We start from the raw sequence: 11,125 nt of genomic DNA, 5'->3' as shown, positions 1-11,125 counted from the left end.
CTCATTTTCCCATTGCTGGGAACATTTATTTCTGAGGGACAGTTTATTATTATAAAGAGGGGAGGGGAGAGAGAGAGAGCATCTGCTAGAATCAATTCTGCCACCCCACCCCCTATTTCCCTCCCCATATTTTTTAATCTGGTGCCAGCAGATAGACTGTGCTATATTTGTTTAAGTGATAAGGTCTAAAAGACCCAGATGCTTGATGTGTTCACTTGCTTAGTTTTCACACCTTCCAAACTGTTTTGCTTGTTTCTGAACTGATGGACATCTTAATTATTCTGCAGCTGGAAGTGTTAATTATGCTAAAGAACTAGGTGATAATTCACATGTACTAAAAGTTCCCACCATGGCTTTGCCAAGGTAAGTTGAGCACCCTTTACTCATTTGTATAACACATAAATGTTTTGCAAATGTTCCTGGAAGCAAAATTATCTGCCTGAATTTGGACTTAATACCAGCTGATTTTATAGGAACAAATTAAACAAATTTGATACTGCCATTGGCATGTCTTATCCAAATCATTGCCTGGACTATTCACATAATATTAAATGAGCAGTCTGTCTGGGCATTCAAACTTTTATCCCATCAAGAGTATGTCATTTGATAAAGTTACACCATGAAGTGTATAAGAATTCTGTCCTGCTTTCTTGAAACAGAATGATGTATAGTGATAGACTATGATAGTACTCAAATTTTATTCATTTCATGTCCTGTTTTGTCACCTTGCTCTGGCTGAAGCAGGAGCTCTTGAAGTTTCATTCTTTTATTGGTAAGAATTTACCAAAATTCAACTCTTCCTTCATAAACAAGATAGAAAGAAATGAAATTGATATGGCTAGATTGACCTATCTAAATATGTGGCATAAACACAAAAGCTTGGGACAAGATCCTTGGAGAGCTCTACCAGATGTTACTAACTTTTAATTTTTAATATGGAAAATGGATGAATTATTAAATACATTATTGACAAGTAGACATCTTAACTGTAGTCAGTTATAGACATTTATTGAAATGCATTCATTTCTTCATAAATGGGTTGAATAATTCAAAGTAACGTAAATGTTGGAGAAAGCAAAATGTATAGATTTGTCCCCCTGATGGGCTGTTTGGGCATTCAGAATAAGGAGTACTGACCATTCAAGCTCTTCCAATAAGCATCCACTCCAACCACAGAGAACAGCATCCCTTTAGAACAGTGTTTCTCAAACTTGGCAACCGTAAGAAGTGTGGATTTCAATTCCTGTGCTGGCTGGGAAATTCTGGGAGTTGAAGTCCACACATCTTAAAGTTGGCAAGTTTGAGAAGCACTGCTATAGAATATCTAGGCCAGTGTTGTCCAAACTTGGCCACTTTAAGATGAGTGGACTTCAACTCCCAGAATTCTCCAGCCAGCCATGCTGGCTGGGGAATTCTGGGAGTTGAAATCCATTCATCTTAAAGTGGCCAAGTTTGGACAACACTGATCTAGGCCTATAGCTCAGACATCTTCAGGGAAAGAAACTTTGCACTGGTCCTCAAGTGAGGAAGAGCTCTGCACTATTAGGTATCCTGCTCACGTGGAAGCCAAGATATATACAAGTATATATACAGAAGCTTTCCCACTTTAGACATCCATAGTATGCATATTGTTGATGGTCTCCATGACAGCTACATAACACAGGCTGCCCCCACACACACACACGCACACCCCACACACACACATTTCTGCTCCACTGCTTCTTACCATCAGCACCTGGGTGCCCAGGCACTCTGAAATACTGAGGCCAGGTGTCCCTGGTTTATCCCTACCATCACCACCAAGCAGATGACACTGCCACTGGATGTCTGATCACGGCTGAACTTACTGTCATAGTTGCTGCCAGACCAAGGGTCACCACTAGTTCCACTGCCATCATTTTGCTGCTGAATCTTCTGATCTTCTGAAGCTGATCTTCCCAGCAGAGACCCTCTGATTATATTTTCAAGGCTGTACTAAGCTATCCATTGCTAGTCCAACTAATCTCACAAAATTATGGAGCATTACTGTGGATGATGTTGACTGACTTTTACAATTTATAGTCTAACCGGAGAGTTACATAAAACACCTATTATCCTAAATAATCTGAAAATTCCACTAGAATTGCAAAAAGATAAGGTGTTGGAACAACTATCAAAAGCCATAGATTCCAACAAAACAACCTTAATTGCAGGGAAAAGTGTGAAAAAATACCATCAGGAATCATAAGCTAAATATTTTACTGAATCTTCCTTCCTTCCTTCCTTCCTTCCTTCCTTCCTTCCTTCCTTCCTTCCTTCCTTCCTTCCTTCCTTCCTTCCTTTCTAGCAAATCATCCTATCATTTTGAGCTAAGTGATTCAATTTAGGCCACGTAGGATAGTTGAGATTTAAGAACTGGTAAAATGCCTTATATAATTATAATAAACCCAGTCAGAAACAGAATGATAATAAAAGTGGTTAGAATAAATTAAAGGTGAAATATGACAATATTGTGATTGATATATAGTATCATGATTTTTATCAATAACTTTGAACGATATGGATTTTGCATTTCACATGTAACAATATCTCATGAGTTAAATGAGATGAATCCAAACGCTTATGCTGAAACTAGAAGGCTTGAAAAATATAATTCATCAGTTAAACATCTGGTGTAAAGGAAGTCAGTCACTATGCTTTCCTCCAACAAATTTTGGAAACATCAGAACAAATCTTCAGACCAGTAATAAATTAATTAGGCTCCTATTCACAAAAGAATAGGACAAAAAAAGACAATAAATGTCCAGAGGGTAGAAAAGCAGTTTTCAAGCAGCAGAAATCAAAAAAGGCAGAATGTACAAAAGAAGAAGAAGAAAAGTGTAACACAAAGAAAACATGCAGTGCGCCTTAGAGGGAGGCAGCGAAATAGAAGCTTTAAAATAATAACACAAAGGACACACTGGAAAAAGAATTTGGAACTTTAAAGGTTCAGAAGAAAAAGAATTAAAACAAGGAGAAAGCTACAGAAATTTCAGAGGGTATAAAGGGAACTTTAAAAGATGCAGAATTTTGACTGTTAGCCCTGATCTTTGACTTAGGAAGACTTTGAAGACATAAAGCAACAAAGCATTTGACAGAAGCATAGTATATATAAATAATGCCTCTGAAATTTAAGCTCATCTGTGCCTCAAAAGGATTAATAATTTAAAACAGAGTTAATTAATTCCATTTACCTGATGTTATAGAAAATGTTCTACATTCTCTGCTCTTCCAAAATGTATGCTACTTTATAAACTAGTTTATCTATGAGATTGCATGCAGTCCTACATAGGTGTATCCAGGAATAAACCTATACAATACAGTGCTGTAAAAATAGAATCTTGACTGTTTTAGCTTGTGTGTGTGAGTGTGTGAGTGTGTGTGGTGGCATAGTAACCTGTTGCAGAACATAGTTCATGTAAAACGTATCATTACATAAAATATAGCATGATGTGCTTCCTGAACAGAGTGTTGTTGCCTCTAGCATATTTTACATTTGTGCCATCTTCTTAACTTCATCAGTTGCTACTGGTTCTTGGAATTTTTAAGAGAAAGATGAATCCTTAATATACTCAAGGATAATTCCTTGAGATCTATAGACCTACGGTACATATACGTTTCTGCTTTTTCCATTGATAAACAAAAATAGTATCTTGCTGAACAGGGATTAAAAATAATTTTTATAGTAGCTGCTGACAATCGTGTATATGTGGTTTGAAACACACACACACACAATAATATACACGTACACTTGTGCGTACACACACACACCCCTCTGATATGAAAGAAGACTGCCTGAGCATTACTCTGGTAATTGTCAAATGAGCTAATTATAGCTGAAATCATAGTTATAATTCAACAAATGTTAGGCAATTTTTAATATCATCCATTTTAGGGGGAAGGAATTCAAGAACTGTGGATTTCATCTGAAAAACAGGATTTGCTTGGATCACGTTCTATAGTCATACCAGGTAAGGACCTGGATGATGTGGCTACATATGATCTTGAGTTTCATTAATTTGTATAGCCTTAGCTTCCTTTTTGACAGCTGTGGAGATTTATTTATTTTTTTACTACCTCAAGCAGCTCTGGTTAGAAATTGCTTGTTATTATACCTCTGTACCATGGCACAGGTAGAAAATAGTCATCATGCAGTACCCACAGTCCAGAGATAGCTTCCTTGAGAAGATTCAGGATGAGGATTTGTAAGACAGCACCATATCAGGTTGATGTAGCATGGTGAAAAAAATATATCCCAGATTATCACTTGTTCTTGCCAAGGTGATAGTGAAGCACTATGAGCAACAGCAGAGATCTCCATGCCCATATAGCACTAAAGTATTGAAAGTCAATACAGAACATCCCCACCAATATTGTGATCCATTCAAAATTGCCCATTCTCTCCATCTCCTGCTTGCTTTATTTTCTCCACTGAAAGCAGAAAATTAAATAGTCCATTTCACTGTGTAGGTCATTGACGATCTTCATTATCATCTCCATTTTTTGTGGCTCTCAGCATTCCAGATGATAGTGCTGGGCAAACTGTGTAAACAAAAATATGACTTTTGCACTGGCTTTGCTGAAAAATAATAAGCAAAATAGTTTTCCCTTAGGGAAGAATGGCAATTAAATTTAAAACCATCTTATGACTAACACTCCCTTGCCATTTACGGTCAATATCTGATCCTATTGCAATAAATCATTGATACAATTCAGCTATCGGGAAATGTTCCTAAGAAAGCCACACTTAATACAGGTCAAAGTGTTTGTGCACCTGCAAAAAACACAAAACTTTTGTTTTCTATGGATTCTGAATGAAAAAATAAGTCATGAGGAAACTGAGGGGGGAAAGTCCTTGTCACTTTGCCATTTAATTCAGGAAATACACATCTTTGCTAACTCACGAACAAGCTCTGCAGGATTAATATCTCTGTTAGTGTTATGGTTTCAAAAAGTGATTCAGTAACAGTATGTTCCAGGTCACAGGACTGTAGGATACAAATAATTGGGAGAAGATTATAAGCAATTCCCTTCCTAGGATGTTTGGGCTGAAAATTAAATGTTTCCAAGAAAACCATGCATGGTAGACATATTAAGCTCCATTTAAGCATTCACAAAAGTGTTTGCTTCATGACCAAACAGGCAAAGTTACACTGATGGATATTTTGCCCATAATTTTGCTCATGCATTGAATCAGTGTATTTTTGCTACCTCATCCAGATTGGCTTTAGGATTACTTAAATTGCTTGTATTAACTGAAATAATAAAAACTAAGCTTCCCAATGTATGCCTTATGCAAAGTAGCCTCAGCTAGATCAAGATTAGAGAGCCCTTTGTCAAGAACAATCTAGTTATCTCTATGTTTATTGATTAAAGATGAATTGATTCTAAATGGATCTCCTTTGCATACCCTTCAGACTTGACTACTTGCTTAAATAAACATGAAATAATAAAATCTGTGGACATTTACAAAGAAGCATCAGTTACCACATTTATCAGATGCTTATCCATCCAATGTGATTAGTAAGAATTATGTTGCTATTTCTGGGCTTCATTACAATGCCTGCACTGAATTTGAATAAATTAAAAATTAATAATAATAATTTATTTAACTTATATCCCACCCAACTCTCAACAACTCTCAATGATTAATTAAATTGATTTTAATTAAAAACACCACCAATCTAGCCTGTTAATTATTAAAATTGTGTCCATTATTCAACACATTCACTGACTCATGTCATTATTCCAAAGGTTCACATGTAAACATAGTAACATTTTTAAAAGTAAGATCTATTTGTTAATTTTTCAACCTATGGCAGATCCTTTTTAAAAAATCATAATATCAGGAAATGCTACTAAGACAGCCACAATTAAATCAGGGTGCTTGACCTTCTGTTTAATTTTAAGGTTGTTTAGAAAAATATTAGGACTAAAGGCTGTAAGCTTCATAAACCATTTACTTTAAACAATACAATTTAACCCTATAATAAATGGAGCTTGCTTAGAAGGAAAGTTGATCTCCCCCACCACCACCTTTGAAGAAAATAAAGCATATAAAACATATAAAACATATAAAACAATAAAGACATAAAATAAAGCATATAAAACATATAAAACATATAAAACATATAAAACAATAAAGACATAACTTTGGTTTTCTACTCAGTTTTCCTAGAAAAACCAAGACCGTACAATTATACTTTTCTGTCATCTGCCACAATACAGTTGCTGAAGATAATACATCTGAAATTATGAGGACAGATCAGTCATTGTGACACTTTTCTGTTAAAAAGTTGGGGGTATTCTATCAGATCTGTCTTCAAAATTAAGACAGATGGAATAAGCTTAAGTCAAATCAGGCATTACTTTCTCAAATATACAGCTAATAGAAAATATGCATTTAAGGGAATATAGAACAGGTTCCACAACTCTTACAGGTAGTCCTTGCTTAACAACTCTAACTGGAACCAGAATTTCCATCGCTAAGCAAATCAGTCATTAGGCAAAACATCACGTGACTGAACAGCTTAGTGACAGCAGTTTTAGTAGTCCCAGTTTCAGCTGTTAGGCCAGAACTTGTCAGGCCCAGCCCAAGAACAACAGGGAAACAGTCCAGCCAAGTTCAGTTCTTTTATTGCATACACCATATAGACAGAATCTTGCCACTCTAACCTAGTGGATATTCCCTGGGAGATTCTAGGGAGTGGCTATCCTAATTCCCTTCCTCTTCCTGCACTCCTACTCTGGACTGTGCTGCCTCTTGTTGCCCCCCCCCCCCAATATCCTGGAATGTACTCCCTCCTTCCTGAAACTTGGTGCTCTATTGCATTGCATCACATCACTTCCCCCTTTGTAGATACATTCCATCATAGGACCACACCATCGTTAGGCCAGGATCTCACACTTCTCCTGCCCTGCTGTGCTCGCCTCTGCTTCAACTCCTTCTACCCGCCTATCTGCCCCCATTTCTGCCCTTTTGGCCACCCTGCGTCCTGCTGTCCTACTGCCCTGCACCCCACAGCCCCTGACACCCACACCACCATGCACTCTGCCTCCCCTGCCAACCCCAGCTGAGCTTCACCATCTTCTTCCTCCCTCTGCTGGTGAGGGAGCCTGGCCCTTTGTGAGGTAGCTAGTGGCTGCATGAGGCTTTGAAGCTTCACATGGCCAGCATCTGCCTCACAAAGGGCCAGGCTGGGCGGGGTGCAGGGCAGCAGGGCGGCAGAGCAGTGGAGTGGCAGAGCAGTGGAGTGCCGGGCAGCAGATGTGCAGGGCAGAGAGCAGAGCAGCAGGGCAGTGGAGCACAGGGCATCCAAGAGGGCAGAAATGGGGGGAGATGGGTGGGGGTTGAAGTGGAGGTGAGCATGGCAGTGTAGAAGAAGCATGAAGTCCTGCAGTTGTAAATGTGGGCGGGCTGCCAAGTGCCTGAATTTTGATCACGTGACTGTGGGAGCAGTGCAATGGCCACAACTTCAGGGACCAGGTGTTAAGTATCATTCATTCAGTGCTGTTATAACTTTGAATGGTTGCTGAAAAATGGTCATTAAGCGAGGAGTACTTATAATGCACTTAGACTGGTTGTACTTGAAATCTAACTACTGAACTGAAACTTCTTAGAAGAATAGTTGACTTGGAAAGAAGACAAATTTTATGGAACCATTTTTTACATGTAATCACAAATTTCATCACTCTCCATGTGAATGCTGGCATACTATTATATTGAAATAAAATCATTCCATGCTTCTCTTTCACACACACACACACACCCCTTCCACAAAAAGAAGCATTGCTTCTTTCTAGTTTTGCCCTTATTTGTTTTTGGTTTCCAAATAGATATCCATAGGTCTCCCTATCTGGAGCCCAGAATTCAGAGTTATATGAAACTGTTTGTATAAATGTTGAGCATAGATCTGTGTAGTACAAGATGATCTACACAGAATGGCCAGTAAAAAAATAATACCAAGTTTGTTTGGGCTGGTAGCAAACCCCGAAAGCTTCATTTGTGGGGCAATTTATTTTAATAGCTTGATTTTAAAGGTATCAAGACAGACAACTATAGCTCTCTTTTTTCCATTTAGTAATCCTGCCAATGTAACATACTTCAGCAATGCTATGTTGAGGTTACCTCAGATCCCAAAGATATTGAAGGAAATGAAACTAATGGCCTCTGTAACCTCTGACCTATCTGTCGGGTACTTCTCTCTTTGTCAAATACTTAATTGGCGATGACATTGTCAGTGCCACACTAAAATATACAGCCTTAAAGCAGACCTGTATCAGTATGGTGTGCATTTGAGTACTCCATTAAATATTTTGTGAATTATTTTAAATCATTGTTATTGTACTCATGCAATATTTCCTCACAGGTTTTTATCTAATAATCTTTAAAAGCATGCTTTGTTGTACGCATCTTTCTGAAACACCAGCCTCTTGCCCGAAAATTTTGCAAAGATGGGGGGGTGTTACAGCTTTCCCAAACATATATACATGGTTGTAATCCAATTTTTGAGCAGAGTTATATGTTATGATGTACAATAGCAATCTCCATGAATTAAATGTCCATTTATGCCAACAATATTATGCAAGAATCTCTTTCCAAGGGTCTAACAATCTGTTGAATTTCTTTTTTTTTAACTAGCCAATTAAAATGCTAGCAATGACCATGTGCAGAGATATATTTTTATGACTTCTTTTAATTAAATCATGGAGCCAAAACAAAACACAAATGTTCCTGACAGCCTAGGACAAGTGCTTTAGAACTTGTGTCTAAATATATAGCAAGTCAAACGAGGCTGACAAAAAGCAAACATTCAGCTAGTTATTAAACCATAAGGCAGCAAAATGAATCACCAAGAGAATCATCTAGAGTCAATGAAGTCTGAACTCAGACTGTCCTTCATGTGAATTGCTGATTCCATTTATGCTATGGATTTTGAAAGGCTGAATTTGAATGGTGATTTTGATTAGCTCTTTAAATCGTTTTTTCTTGCAGAAGAAACATCAAGGTTTCCGCATTGCTATAAATTACATCACTTCAGTGGTACTGCTAATGTTTTCTGTATCAGCTTGCTCCTTTCCTAGGTTTTTGTAGATGCAGTTCTCTAGTATCATCTTTAAGAGACCTCTGACATATGCACATAAAGAGGATTTCTTCTTTTCTGTATCAAGCAACAGTGGCACAGCTCAGTTCTGGAGAAGCTAAAGTGTTTCATCCATTTTCATGGACAGCTCCATGTGTTGCAATAATCTAATCAAAGTGTTATCAAAGCACTGACTGTGAGTTTAGCACCTGAATTTGACATTAACAGTTTGCCCCATACAATTATATGTAAGTTATGTGTCTGTCAGAAGTGAAAAAAAAGACTAATAAAAGAGTGCACAGGCAAATGATAAGTTTGCTTCATATTACTGCATTTGGGAAAATATGCTACTACTGTTAGTTGGGGGGGGGAACCCTCACTTTCCATTTAAACAACTACAAAGGCAATGCAAAAAGAGCAAAAACTGATTCCAATATGATACAAATAAAAATATGGCATTTTCTGTCAATACTTTGCTTCAATATTCATAGTAAGTAAAAAGGATGAGCAGAAAACTAGATCTAGTCTTCTGCACTTATTGCACTGGTGAGGATCTGTAGCCCTCCAGTTCCTGGTGAATATTGATAAGTCCCAACATTCTTCACCTTTGCATATGCAGCTGTTGGGCTTGCAATATATGGCGGAACATGGGTTTCCCATCTTAGAAACCACATCTACCTGCATTATCTTCAGCTCACTGCATAGCAAAAGCATGTTGTACAATGAGTGATTGTACAATGAGGAAGGCAGAAGGTCTTCAATTTACAAGGTCTTAAAAATTATTAGTGAAAGAAAGATGTTAACAGCACATCATAATTTTAAGCAATGTTTGTAAATAAACAAAGTAATAGGCTACCATAGCATAAACGTAATCTAACATTGGTTGTCATGGAACAGTATTACAGTCAATCAGTTCAAAATCCCTCTTGTGTTGACTCAACAGATGGTGGTGGAACATTCACTGTTTTTGAAAGCAGCATGTCATATTTTTGAATAGAAGACAAAGATATTACAGCAGAATAAAACAATAGTGGAGCGTCAATGTTTCTAGTAGCTTGTCACAGAATGGCAGCCACCTCCATTTTGTAAGTAACTGACCAAAAGTTTATCAGTCCAGCTAATGACTGCCTCTCTTTTTTTTTTCCAGGGTGGGAGGTGGGAACTTGATGACTATGTTGGCTTGTCCAAAAATGATAAGGCCCTGCCATCCTATACTCTCTGGATAACTTTTCATGTATTTTATATACATAGCAACATAATCTGATCAACACAGATATGTTTGTTGCTGAGACAAAGTAAGGGAAGTTAGATGGATGGTTGCATTGGGAGTCAAGTGGCAGGAGAATTAGTGGCACCTTTTTCATAGTCAAATTACAGGTGCTTCTCGCTAATATTCACAACTAAGTAGAGGGACAATATTTGTGTAGGATTTGGATGCATCGGACCAGCAGTTGCTCAAGAGAGGCATTCTTGCACTTTTATTTGTTTGGGGGAGGGTTACTGACATATTTTGAACACGACAGAATTCTGATTTGATTCATGTGGAAATGACATATGGCTGGCCACTATTGAAAAAGAATTCTAACCCTTTTTTTCCTAGGAATATACATCTGGATGTAACCAAATGGCCTTTTTCTTTTACCTTTGAAATGGGAATATTCCAAAGACATTTTGATTTTAAGAAATATATAGGCAGAGAGGCTTTTACATACTGTATGTGTGTTTTCATGTGCCTCCATCATTTCAAAATTCACAGCAAAAGGTTGATGTTATAAAAATAATTATGATGGCAGGGGGTGGGGTGGGAATAAGGCTAACTCATTCATCCATGTTTAGTCTTATTCTCTAAAATTGTGAATAATGATCATGAGTATAGAATGAAATCCTTATACGGTTTGCTCTGGTTTTTCAACTGCAGTCTTGCAGATAGCCATGGGGAAAGTGAGATTGTTTGGCAGAAGTCTTAGTCTCAACATGGCTTCTTTTGTGCTGTATATTTTACAGCATATTAAACTAAACTATTC

At 37.6% G+C, this 11,125-nt stretch overlaps 1 long non-coding RNA gene across 1 annotated transcript in view; it reads left to right on the top strand.

The window, feature by feature from the left end:
• Positions 1–201: 201 nt before the first annotated feature.
• LOC148213559 (uncharacterized) overlaps positions 202–11,125 on the top strand; it is a 29,990-nt gene continuing 19,066 nt past the window's right edge. The window contains exons 1-3 of the long non-coding RNA XR_015794376.1: positions 202–363; positions 3,914–3,989; positions 10,045–10,186. This is a non-coding gene — a long non-coding RNA (uncharacterized LOC148213559). The remainder of the gene's footprint in view (positions 364–3,913; positions 3,990–10,044; positions 10,187–11,125) is intronic.

This window comes from Python bivittatus, unplaced genomic scaffold, assembly GCF_059951505.1.
Source record: "Python bivittatus isolate LINGU-HERP-01145 unplaced genomic scaffold, Pbiv_v1 ctg000980_np1212, whole genome shotgun sequence".
NCBI classification, from domain to species: Eukaryota; Metazoa; Chordata; class Lepidosauria; order Squamata; family Pythonidae; genus Python; species Python bivittatus.
Note: the sequence above shows the minus strand (reverse complement) of the source record. Positions and strands in the feature narration are given on the sequence as shown.